Here is a 12,385-nt window from a genome sequence, read left to right on the forward strand (position 1 = left end):
ACTTCCACCAAGTGCGTTTGTTAATTACAATACTCAATTACTCATGACTCATACGTCATTCATTTCGCCATATCCGTAAAATTACTCGTGGAATTATAAGTGTTCCAGAAAAATTTGTATTACTTTAGCTCCTAAGAAGTTATTATATTTTTGAAGATTCGAATTTATCTTGAAATAGAAGTAAATTAAAAAAGAGTGGTTAAATATTCAGCCGCTATGTATTTATTTATATAATAAATTTGGATAATATCATGCGGAAAATTTGATAATTTTGGTGCCGGAGGGTCTTGCTTTACGTAAAAGAGAGGTGGAATACACAAAAAAGGATGATGATTACTGTGAATAAGTACGAGTGATGGTGTATCATCATCATTTGCTTGAAATACAAGTCTTGCTCACTCGAGAGCAACCTTAGAGCTATTATTACTAGCTTACAGCTGCATTTCGTGATTTCATCTCACAAGCTAGAGTTTTTTAATATGGAAATTTACACGAAATCAGCGTTTCCCTTTAATAAAATTCTTATTTTCGAGTGGGTTTGTTGGATCATTTACGGGAAATAGGAAAGCAGTGTTTTTTAATGAATGATACTAGAATTTTTGGTTCCCGTCTTCCTGAGCGTTATCGGATCAAATAAAACGTATTCGCTTGATCTTGTTCGTTTTTGATACACTTTCTTTCTTGTCATTTGGCTCTCAATTATGTTGTTGCTATCCTTCATATTATTTTATATATTTTCGTTTGATATTATTATTGCACAACACAATGCACATACTAATAATATTTTTTATTAAAAAAAGGTGAAGAACTGTTTAATAAATTTAAAAATAATTTTTTCAAACAATAGTTTCAAGTTCAAAGTAGCTTTTAGAAAAAAGTTGGTGTCCCATATTTTTGAAAAGGCTGCTACTGGAAGCCGTTATAGATTCTGATATCAAGTCTTATTCAAAATATTATTATTTTATATCATAACTCTATGTATAATAATAATAATAATAAATATCAAACAGTTATCTAATTTTTACGATAACATTATTTTACTAAAAAAATTAAATAATATAATAATTTTTAACAATACTATCAAATACATCCTTAATTTTCATGTTCAATTATAATATAGAGGACAATACTATCAATCCTTAATCTCCATGTTCAATTCAGAATTGAGGACAATAATATAGAGTATTAGTTGTTTTTATAAGAGCAAGTCCAACAATGTCCTAGTTAGAGCCCCAAATATAATATAAAATATGATGTCCTGGTGATTTAGGACATGATTATGTAAGTTCAACTCCAACAATGTGCCCTATTTTCAATATATGTTTAATATTTTATTATTAAAGTCTTCCTTTCATCATTAAAACACAATATAAAGTAGAGAGAGAAAGAGGGTGGATATAAAATTTTATATTAAAATATTGGATAGGGCAAAGAGAGAGGTGCCCTATTAATAGGGTTTGAAGAGGTTGTCCTAGTGATATAAGGCATCACTAGGACACTCTTGGATCAACATTTTTCATCAAGTGCCTTAAATTATAACTTAAGACAAGTTATAGGGCTTCTGTTGGACTTGCTCTAACATGCGTTCTATTAGAAAGATAACGCTTTTCCTAGTACTATACTCGTATATAATATGCTTGCTTTTGTAGGAAATAGTCATGAAATGATGAAAGTGAGGCAGAGTGCCTAAAACAGGGTGCACAAAAACAAAACCACCCCGCTAAAAGGACGGACAAATGGATAACATATAGAACACGAAATTTCATTTCATTTAAAATTATCGATGATAGAGCTATGTATTTATTTATTTTGGAAAAGAATAATAGTGAGTTGAGTAAAAACAATTTACAGGGGAGACAAATAGTGCAGGAAACATGGTGCAACGCAACGTGAGAAGCAGTGATGAAGTACTACCTCCATCCCAAATTAGATGTCCCCGTTGACTTTGGGCATGTAATTTTAAGTGCATTGACCGTCTACTTCCGAAATTTATTTCTTTATTTTTTTATAAATGAAAATTTCATATTTTAATTTTTATTTGCAAAAATAAAATTTTAAAAATAAGTCACGTATCTATGCGGTCAATGAATCTTAAATTGTGTGCCCAAAATCAACGGGACCATCTAATTTGGGATGGAGGGAGTAATTGTTTAACCATTTAGTATTAAAATATTATTGTAGAAATCTATAAGCCCACAAAACCCAAGTCAATCGAGAATCGCTCCTTGGAATTGGCAGGGCTAACGTGCCTTCATTAACGCAGTCTGTTATCTATTCTTGACCTGGCCCCTCAAACTTTTACAACCCAGTTGTATTGGTTTCATAGGTTATGTCCACTAATTATTTTTGATTTTATATAAGAAACTTATTGGTTGAAATTTTTGTTAAAAATTCAACACCTATTTAAAAATGACGGTGAATATACACTCACGAACACATACGATATCTAACCACTTACAAATCGAAAAATTAGTTCATAAATAAAATTTTGTCACATTAAAATATAGGGGTAATTTGGAATATTTTAAAATAAGTGATTTCTGACTTAAATTAAAGAAATGGAGCAAAAGTGAGAAGTGAATAAATTAATAAAGTGTTTGAAAAATACGTAGAAGCTCTCAGAAAAAATTAGCATTGTCATCTTTTTAAAAGTGTTTCTGCTTCTTTACACAAACGGCTCCAGCTCTAGCCTCCAGGTAAACAAGCAACCACATTGTACAACTCTCTCGGTCCTGACCAATAGTATATATTGGGGAATGAGGACGAGGCACGAATTTTAATACTTCAATAAAATATAATTTTACAACTTATTTTAAGATTTTCTATTTTTCTATAAAAATATAAGCATTCATAGTTTTATACAAAAAAAATTAAAAAATAAATTATATAACTATATTTTATAAGAATCTTAAAATACGTGTCAAGCAGTCAATAACAAACGTATACAATAGGACAGAGGGGGTACTATTTAATACTCCCTCCGTCCCTCCCAATTCTTATCAAATGGGTTGGGTACGGAGGTTAAGACCAATTCTTATCAAATGGGTTGGGTACGGAGGTTAAGAAATATGTATAAAGTAGTGGAAAAGAGGAAGAAAAGTTGGTGAAGTGGTGGGACCAATTAATTTTTAATGTATAAAAAGAAGATAATGGAGTAAAATTAGTGTGAGAAGGAAAGAAAAGTGGGGAAATGGTGGGACCCATTAACTATTTTTGGTAAGTTTTGAAATATAAAGAATTGGATGGGACACCCAAAGAGGAAAATGTAAAGAAATGAAAGGGACGGAGGGAGTAATTACTTCACCGGTTCATTCTGGCAAACAAATATAAATTGTCTTTAATCGCAGGCTAAATCTAAATTGTCAAGTACTCCCTTCGTACCTCTGAATTCACTATTTGGCATGCACTTTAGTGCTTCAATAAAATAATAATTAAAATTTTATTTAGGAAAAAAAATTAAAAAATAAGTTAAGATATTATATAAATATTAAAATACGTGTCGTTCTACAGAGGAAGTATTTATTTAGCACAAAGTCAATAACTAGGGAGTGTCACTGTGTCAGATTACTTGAATAGAAGCTGTATGTCAAACACCGCCGGGGCGGCTGAGAGCTGACTGATAGTCTTTCTAATGTGTGCCCATGGGCACACATTAAGCACTAAATTTGATAAATTTGGTGGATTTTGATTGGTGGACTTGATGCATATGCAGGGGGGCCATCCTTATTTATGATTAGATGACCAATAAAAATGCACCAAACTCATAAGAGTTAGTGCTTAATGTGTGTCCATGGGCACACCATAGAAAAACCGTATTATAATATAAAATGACTCAAAAGATATTTAGAAAGAGTTGAGTTTAAAATAAGTGTTTTTATTTATTTTTATTTAAATTTAAAAAAATGAAATATAAGTTAGAACTAGTTTAAATTTATAAGTGATTAAAGTGTTTGGAAAAAAAAATAGCATAAGTATTTCCCGACATTTACGCAAACGGTATGAATAACTGATTTCAACTTATAATTCCAAAAACCGGGCTTAAAACCCCGATCCAATCACCCAGTAAAACCCAACAGAGAGTCGAGATTAATAAGCCCAACAATTAGTTTCATCTGGAGCGGATGATTCTTTGCGGTATATGTAACGACCACAAAATTATAAGTACGTAATTACGTGATTATTTAAATTCTTTATTTATAGCATGATTAGATTATCTAATTGTCTTATAAAATGTCGATTTCGGATTTCAAAAGTGGGAAATATTAGTTGAGAATTAGTTAGTATGAGAATTATTGAAGTTACAAATTAGTTGCTAACAATTTATTTTAGTGCACGTTGCTATTAGACTTCGTTTAACGCGAATATTACTAGTACACGAATTTTTATTAAATAGACAACACACGACTAAATATGCGAAAATAATGTTTATTAGTCGGATCTATTATTAATATTATTATTAGTTATCAATGCGAGATTTGATAGAAGAATATTTATTTAGTTCTGAAATATTCGCAACGATTAAATTAGATTCGCGAAAATAGAATTTTACGAGTTATCGGATGAAACGTTTCTTTGATCCCAAGTATTGTAGCTTGGTGCCCAAGTAACGAGACTTGGCGCCCAAGTAATGTTACTTGGCGCCCAAGTAACGATTAGGACTAAGCAAGGTAATGATTAGTTGTTAAACAAATAATTAACTATAATGACAATTAGTGGGAGTGCTATATAAATCAAAATATTAGTTTACTTAAAAAGTTTAGCTTGAGCAAAAGAAAAGTTGTGGAGATTATGAAGAAAGGAGTAAAGAGGGGGAAGCAATTAAAAACTTTCGGAAGAACAATTTTTCACTTAAGGTATGATTATTCATTTAATCTCTTAGATTTTATGAGTTATTTATTTTAAATATTACATAAAGGACCCAATTAAGCTTACATTGATGAGGTGGTTCCAAATCTTTAAATTTTACTACTGTATCATTTTTGGAAGTTGCTTGTTTTAATAAGAGAAATGCAAGATTTTAAGTACGTATACATATATGATATATACACATGAAAATTGGGGATTTTGTTAACGTAAGTATAAAATTAGGGCTTTTAATCAAAATTAGGGTTCTTAGTTAAAATTGGGGCTTTTGTGTTTTGGGTATGGAATGTATGACTGAAATGTTGGCTATGGGTTTGGACTGGTCGGAGGGGCCAACCACCGCTTCGGCACCCCCAACCGCCGCGGCACCGACGTCGGCGAAGACGTCACTGTCGCGCAGCGGTGGTGGCGAGCGGCTGCAGCAATGGAGGAGAAGGCAGGGGGAGGGAAACCGGCTGATTTGCAGGGGGAAGAGGTGAACAACGGTGTGTGGGTGTCCTGTGCGTGTGTATGGTGCGAGTGTTTGTGCGTTTGGTGTGTGTGTGCGTGTGTCGGGGAGACGAGAGAGAGAGTGTAGCAGCGAGGGAGAGAGACTTGGAAGGATTGAGGAATCGCGGCATCAAGCCGCCGGAGATTTCTCCGGCCGGCGGTGGCAGTGGTTAGTGTGGGAGAGAAGAGAGATGAGGGAGATGAAGGAGGGGCAGTTTGGTAATTTGCTTATAAATGGTTCTGATAATTAGTCTGCTGGGCAAGAAGTTGTTGACGGATTGTAAAATAAATTACATATTTGGATTCTTTACGAAAAAATAGATGGAATAGACTTTAAAATCATCGAAAACGGATTAGAAATGAAAGAGATATTAACGGTCAAAGTTTCACCATTTGAGTTGACTTCGAAGTGAAAGAAAGTGGTAGTGGGTGTGTTGGAGAAGATGATGATGTGTCAGTTTTTGATTGGTTAGAATATTGAAAAATAGTTTTTAGTTAGTTGAGGGCTTAAATGATGAAATTAGTAAAAGTGTAAAACATGAAGGTTTAAGTAAATAATTTTTCGGATTTAATGATGGAGTCAAATTTTGGGTTCGAGAGATATTAAATAAATTATATTTTGTGTGATTTAATAAATAATTAATAAAATTGATGGATATATTAGTTAAGTGGGCAATTTGGTAGAAGTGAGACTTTGGGAAATTGATATAATGGAACAGATTAGAGATATTTGTGTGAATTAGTGTCGGCGAACAAATAAATTATAAGTAGAGATTTATAATATTAGATTTAAAGAAAGATTGGATTAACAAATGATTCAAGTGGACTTCTTAAAAAGAAGATAATTATTTAAATAATATCTATTATTCGAAGATTTAAGGGATAATAGAAAAACAATCTAAATATTATCAAAAAGGGAAATTACATATTATGAATGTATAGTGGATTATTCGAGATTATTTAAAGTGAAGATTACTAAATTCACTATTTTGTGTGATATAGAATATTTACTATCTGGAAAGGCGAGCTCAATTTGAGACAAGAATATTTTGTGTTATTATCAAAGGACGCCAGGCAAGTTCACTTAATCCTTCCTTTGATGTGCCCATGATGTGCAAATATTTGTTGAACGTGATTTCATTTGATATTTATATCTGTGTTTGAATCCCGATATTTTGACATGTATTTGAATATTCGAGAAGATCCGGAAGAGACGGATACTAGAAGATTTGACATTTGTTCAGAATATTATTCAAACAGTTTTCTACATTACTGAGTCCACCTATTGTTCAGGATGACTCATTATTTTGTAAAATCACAAATATCATCAATTTTCAAATCTTTAACCTATCACTCCTTTTTGAGATGATTACCCTATTTTGTAATCTTTATTTCGTTACAGAAATTCATATTCGATATTTAATTCTAACTTTACTCATATTCGAGAAGTCTTGTTCATATCTTTGAGTTATTATATCAATGCAAGAATAACTCAGTTGAATTTTCTTTAAACCTTGATTATTCGCTAATATCGACATTTTAAGTATTGAGACCCCGAACTTTGATTCGTCTTTCTTACGAAGTTTTATGATTCTGATGTTTTCTTCAGATAACTGATTATTCTTTCTATATACTTTAAAGGGGATAATTTGCTTGATTATTGAGTTCCCCTCCTAATTTCTTATTCTCGTTCAATCTGTTAAACTTCTATTCTTTTATTCGAATTATAATTAATCGATTTTATACAAGGATCATTAACCATGTTCGGTTGTATGTTATTGTTCTTGGGATGTTGTGATCGGATTACTGTTTCTTCGTAATCCGGCCGAGAGGTATTTAATTCTGAATTGTGAGGATGCATTGTTCGCATTCTTGTGAGAAAGGGGAAGATTTATTCAACATGAAGTGAGCCAATTTGTACTCGGGGAATGAATTTCATAAACTGGTCAACACGAATGATTTGCATTCGTGGAAGAGTGGAAATATCTGTTGGCCCTATGTGTGGGACAACTTTAAGGGTTGAAAGTGATAACCCTTATGCTAGCAAATAAATGGGGGAAAATTGTGTGGCGCCATTCGGAAGTCGCGATCAGACTACGAAGGTGACACGGGGTGGTATCTACTTAGTGGCGGTGATCGAGCCATTTGGTGGAACCATCAAGGATGGAGACCAGTATTATTATTAATCTTTGATTTCTTGAGTTCATTGTGTGATTATATGCAGCTCTCATTTTGAATCTGCTTAATTGTTATATCTGCTTAAATTCCTTTACCTAATCTGTGATGTTTGCACTTGAACTGTGAACTTGCTGAGCATTAAATTGCTCATACTTGCAACTCTTTATTTCCTTGAACAGTAAAGACAGAAAATGGCACAAATGAGAAGGGTAATTCGGAAGCATATAATAGCAAAATCATTGGCAAAGCGTGAGGCTGTGGCACGAAGGGTGCGAAGACTTGTTCCCGTAACGAGAATGTTAATGATTATAATAATGGTAGATTGTACTCTTGAACTTATCATTGTAATGTTAGAATAGACTGCGTGGAAGTGTAAGATCGACCCTGGACTTGTGGGGTGAGCTATGTATTGGAAGTCAGGTATGCTATAATAATGTGACGGCCTAGATCCGGGATATACGGATCTGGGGGCGTTACAGATTTGGTATCAGAGCTATAGTTATATTCTTAGGACACGGGAACCCTAGGAATATAACGAGAGAGTAAGAGACGATAATACGAGATATAAGATATGGGTATATGATAGTTATACATCTACGAGTTTATGCAAGGGTATATACGAGATCCGGAAACCTTTAGTGGGACATTAAACCCATGGTTATGATACATATATGTATATACAAGTATCTTTAAGATGAGAAATTTAAGGTGACATTGTTTGATTATCTGTGAAGATAATAGTAGCTAGTTCTCTTCGAGGACGCTCTTTTTACACCCTATACTCATAATACTCAGATTGTAATATGGGAAGTGCCTCATCAAAGGAAATTAGGAATACTGATAGTAATTCAGAGAACACGACTATCAAATCGTTGAGCCTCCACCATTTGAGATTATTGGTTAGGTAACCTACTAGTTGCCTAGTATTCATTGCTATGTCAGGGGATAAACATCAACTTTACCTTATAAATTTTCGTCAGAAATAACTTTTGCACTATCATTGACTACCCGGATATCTACCCCTATATTTCATTCTTTCATTACCCATATCAGAGGGTAGATATGGTCAATGATTATCGGATAGACTTAGACACTTTCAGTTGACTTTTCTAAAGGCTACTTCATTCACTTTTGATTCCATTGCGTTGCCGACTCCTTATCGGTATCGATTCAAGTTCCATACCCTTATGAACACCACATCTATGGGCGAGATTCTTTTCTCATATTTTGCAAGTTTCCGTTCAATATATATATACTCAAATGCCAAGCCATGAGCTCGAATGTTATAGCCAGATTTTTCTACCCCAAAAGACTGTTGTTCCCATCTCATGTTATATTAAGATACCGATTTTTCTATTACAAGGTTTCTTCTTTTCTACTTGAAAACTCTTTAAATTTCAATATCAATCTCAGTTCCAATTTCCACATCAAACTCAACACCAGATTTTATTCTAACACCACTCAGTTCCAATTTTTTTTTCTTATGTTCCTCCATATGTTGGGAGCGAGGCAGTGCCACACTCGACACACTTTATATTTGTAAATCTAGCAAAGTATTACCTTGAGTTTTAAGTTTTCATGACGAATTTGGGGATGCAAGAATTATATAATTTTGTAATTGTTCAAGAGATCCCGGAATTCTGACTTGGGAAATTATGATAAAGGAATCTATCAAATAGTTATTTATGTATTCGAGAGACTTTGGATAGATATTCAATAGACTACTTCGACCAACTTCAGACATATATGAGCCACTTTATGGATCGAAAATCATTAAGATCTTGGTGTAAAGTTACAGAGATATCCAGACACTAATGATTCGGATTTCTTTGATATAATTTGATCTTTTATAAGATAAAACTTATAATTTATGAGTATCTCGAGTTCTACTTATGTTTATGATTACCGACATTGTACAAAAACGGACATGAGACCTTGCATTTCCTCATTAATACAATGCAGATTCGGACATAAGTTCTTTCGAGCAGATATGGATGTAACTAGACATCTTATTAACCATGGTTTAATTAATATCTCGGTGATTACCAGAACAACTGTGTCTTCAGATAAAGATAAAATGGTATTCAAACTTGGTATGCATATGATGATGACTCGTGGAAATGGACGGTGTTATTTTGAGATTATTTACATGATCTTTTGTACTTATGAAACCACTGTTCAATTCTTGATCGCGATATCTTGTATCACCTTTTCTTAGAAATCTTTCATATACCTATTTCTTTTCAAAACCGCTTTTACTTTTAAAACGACCCATCTTTTACTAATAAATGTGAAACCTTGGGCATGTTGATATACTTCCTTGAACAATTATTAAACTTTAACTTACCATTTAACCTTTATTTCATGAACACAATTCTTGTTAAACATCTTTTAAATTATTTTGCACCACTATAAACAGTTGATATACTTTGCACTCTTGCATTTCAAATAAACCTGTACACCGTGTGGTGGTAACCTATTTTTGTTCCTCCCTTATAAAATCAAAATGAACCCTGAAATTGGTTAAAACCAAGAACAAGAAATTCCACCAGAGAATCTTCCAGTCAATCCTAACTCAATACAAATGCTCTTTGATCTCTTACAAAAACATGCTCCAAACCTACCAACCAATCCCAACGGAGCATCAATCAGCCAACCACCTAAACTATTTGTTACATTCAAAAACTTTTACGTCTGTATGCCCCCTGAATTTAAAGAAACCACGGATCCTATTGAGGCTAGGACCTGGTTGAAAGAAAGGGCTTTTGAGATTATGAGAGTTAATGATGATATGGAAAACTCTATTTGCAACATATGTGTTAAACGGGGAAGCTAACTATTGGTGGGACGCTAAAAAAAAAAAAAGGTCTGGAGGGGACCAGTGTTATGACGTGAAATGCTTTATGAAATTGTTCATATAGAATATTTTCCTAATCACCATGAGAATCACGTACCTCAGATTCTTAGAATTCAAACAAGGGAAAATATCTGTAGCTGATTATGAAGCCAAATTTACATAACTTGCGAGGTTTGTACAACATTATGTTGATACTAATGAAAAGAGAACCCGGCGTTTTCAATAAGAATTGAAACCCTGAATCCCGAGCAAGATAGCTCTTTTAAACTTAGCAATTATGCGACTCTCGGTTAGAAGACTACTATTGTAGAAAGCGGGAGCGAGCTATACCACCGTGACAAGAATGACAAGAAATGGGGGGAACCACATCCTAATCGTAGCCAAGGAAAGAAGACATGGGACAAGAATATAAAGAAACCTTTTATCAAAAGGGCTATTCAACAAGTATAGAACATTTCAAATGATAACTAGAAATCAAGTGAGCCGCGAAAGCAAATCAAAGGTTCAGGCCTCCACAAATTTCAAATCTTCTTCAAGGAGGACCGCTGTTACCAGAATGCAAAATATATGGGAACCGACATTCATATTCCGGGCTATTGGGAGTTTACCATTTGTTTTATCTGTGGAAAGAAGGGACATTATGCTACAAAATTGCAAATAGAAAGCTATTACTAGCTTCAGCTATAAAAAGACGGGCCACATGGCCAGGGATGGTCGAGCGCAACACAAAGAAAACACTACTCTGAGATTATAAACTCCTCAGAAAGGAGCAAGTCAACGTCGTACACCTTTAATATGACCCTACAAGACTCCGTAGTCAACAATGACATTTTTCAGGTACGCTTACAATAAATTCTCAAGATGCTTGTGTGCTGATTGATTCAGGCGTTATCAAATTGTGTATTTCGTAGATTTCATGCAAAAGTCGGGAATTGATTTGATACCTCTAAAAGACCCATGAATGTGGAAATAACAAATCAGGATGTGAATCCGGTGGATTAAGTGTGTCATAGTTGTGAAGTAACGATTCAAAAATAAATTTTCAAAGTGGATTTAATTTATTTAAAGTTAGGGTGTTTGACGTAATTTTTGGAATGGAATGGTTAACGAGTTACGACGCGTATATTAAATGTAAACAAAAACGTGTAAGAAGTGATAGTGGGAAGAGAGAGATTGTAAGAGAACAAAAGCAAGGTAAGAACTTTTTACAAGCCAAGAAATTGCTTCGGCAGGGATGTTAGGCCTATTTGGCGCACGTGATAGATACAGAGAAACATAGTCCAGAAATAGAAGAAACCTCAGTGGTAAATGAGTATATGGTTGTGTTTCTTGAATAGATACCTGGATTACCCACAAATAGGGAGATTGATTTCACTATAGACCTTGTGCCAGGTACCGCACCTATATCAAAAGCTCCCTATAGAATGACACCAACATAAATGAAAGAGTTCGCAACACAATTACAAGAACTATAAGAAAAAGGAGTCATTAGGCTAAGTGTATCCTCATGGGGAGTTGTAGTATTGTTTGTTAAAAAGAAAGATGGAAGTATGAAGTTTTGCACTGAATTTAGGGAGTTGAATAAGGTGACAATTAAAAATAAAGTACTTTTTACCAAGGATTGATGATTCGTTTGACTAACTGAAAGGAGCAGCTTACTTTGCTAAGATTGATTTAAGATCTGGAGATCATCGACTTGAAATTAAGCCTGAAGATTTGCCTAAGACATCTTTTAGAACCAGATATGAACACTGTGAGTTCTTAGTGATGCCTTTTTGGATTAACCAATATTGCACCTCCAGCCTTTATGGATCTTATGAATAGAATATTCAAAATATATCTGAATAAATTTGTGATGATTTTCATTGATGACATTTTAATTTACTCTAAGACATTAAAAGAGCATGCAGAGTATTTAAGAATAACATTGGAAATCTTGAGAAAAGAATAGTTGTACACGAAATTTTCAAAATGTGAGTTTTGTTTGGAGAAGGTACA

The sequence above is a fragment of the Daucus carota genome, chromosome 7, assembly GCF_001625215.2.
Source record: "Daucus carota subsp. sativus chromosome 7, DH1 v3.0, whole genome shotgun sequence".
Lineage (NCBI taxonomy): Eukaryota > Viridiplantae > Streptophyta > Magnoliopsida > Apiales > Apiaceae > Daucus > Daucus carota.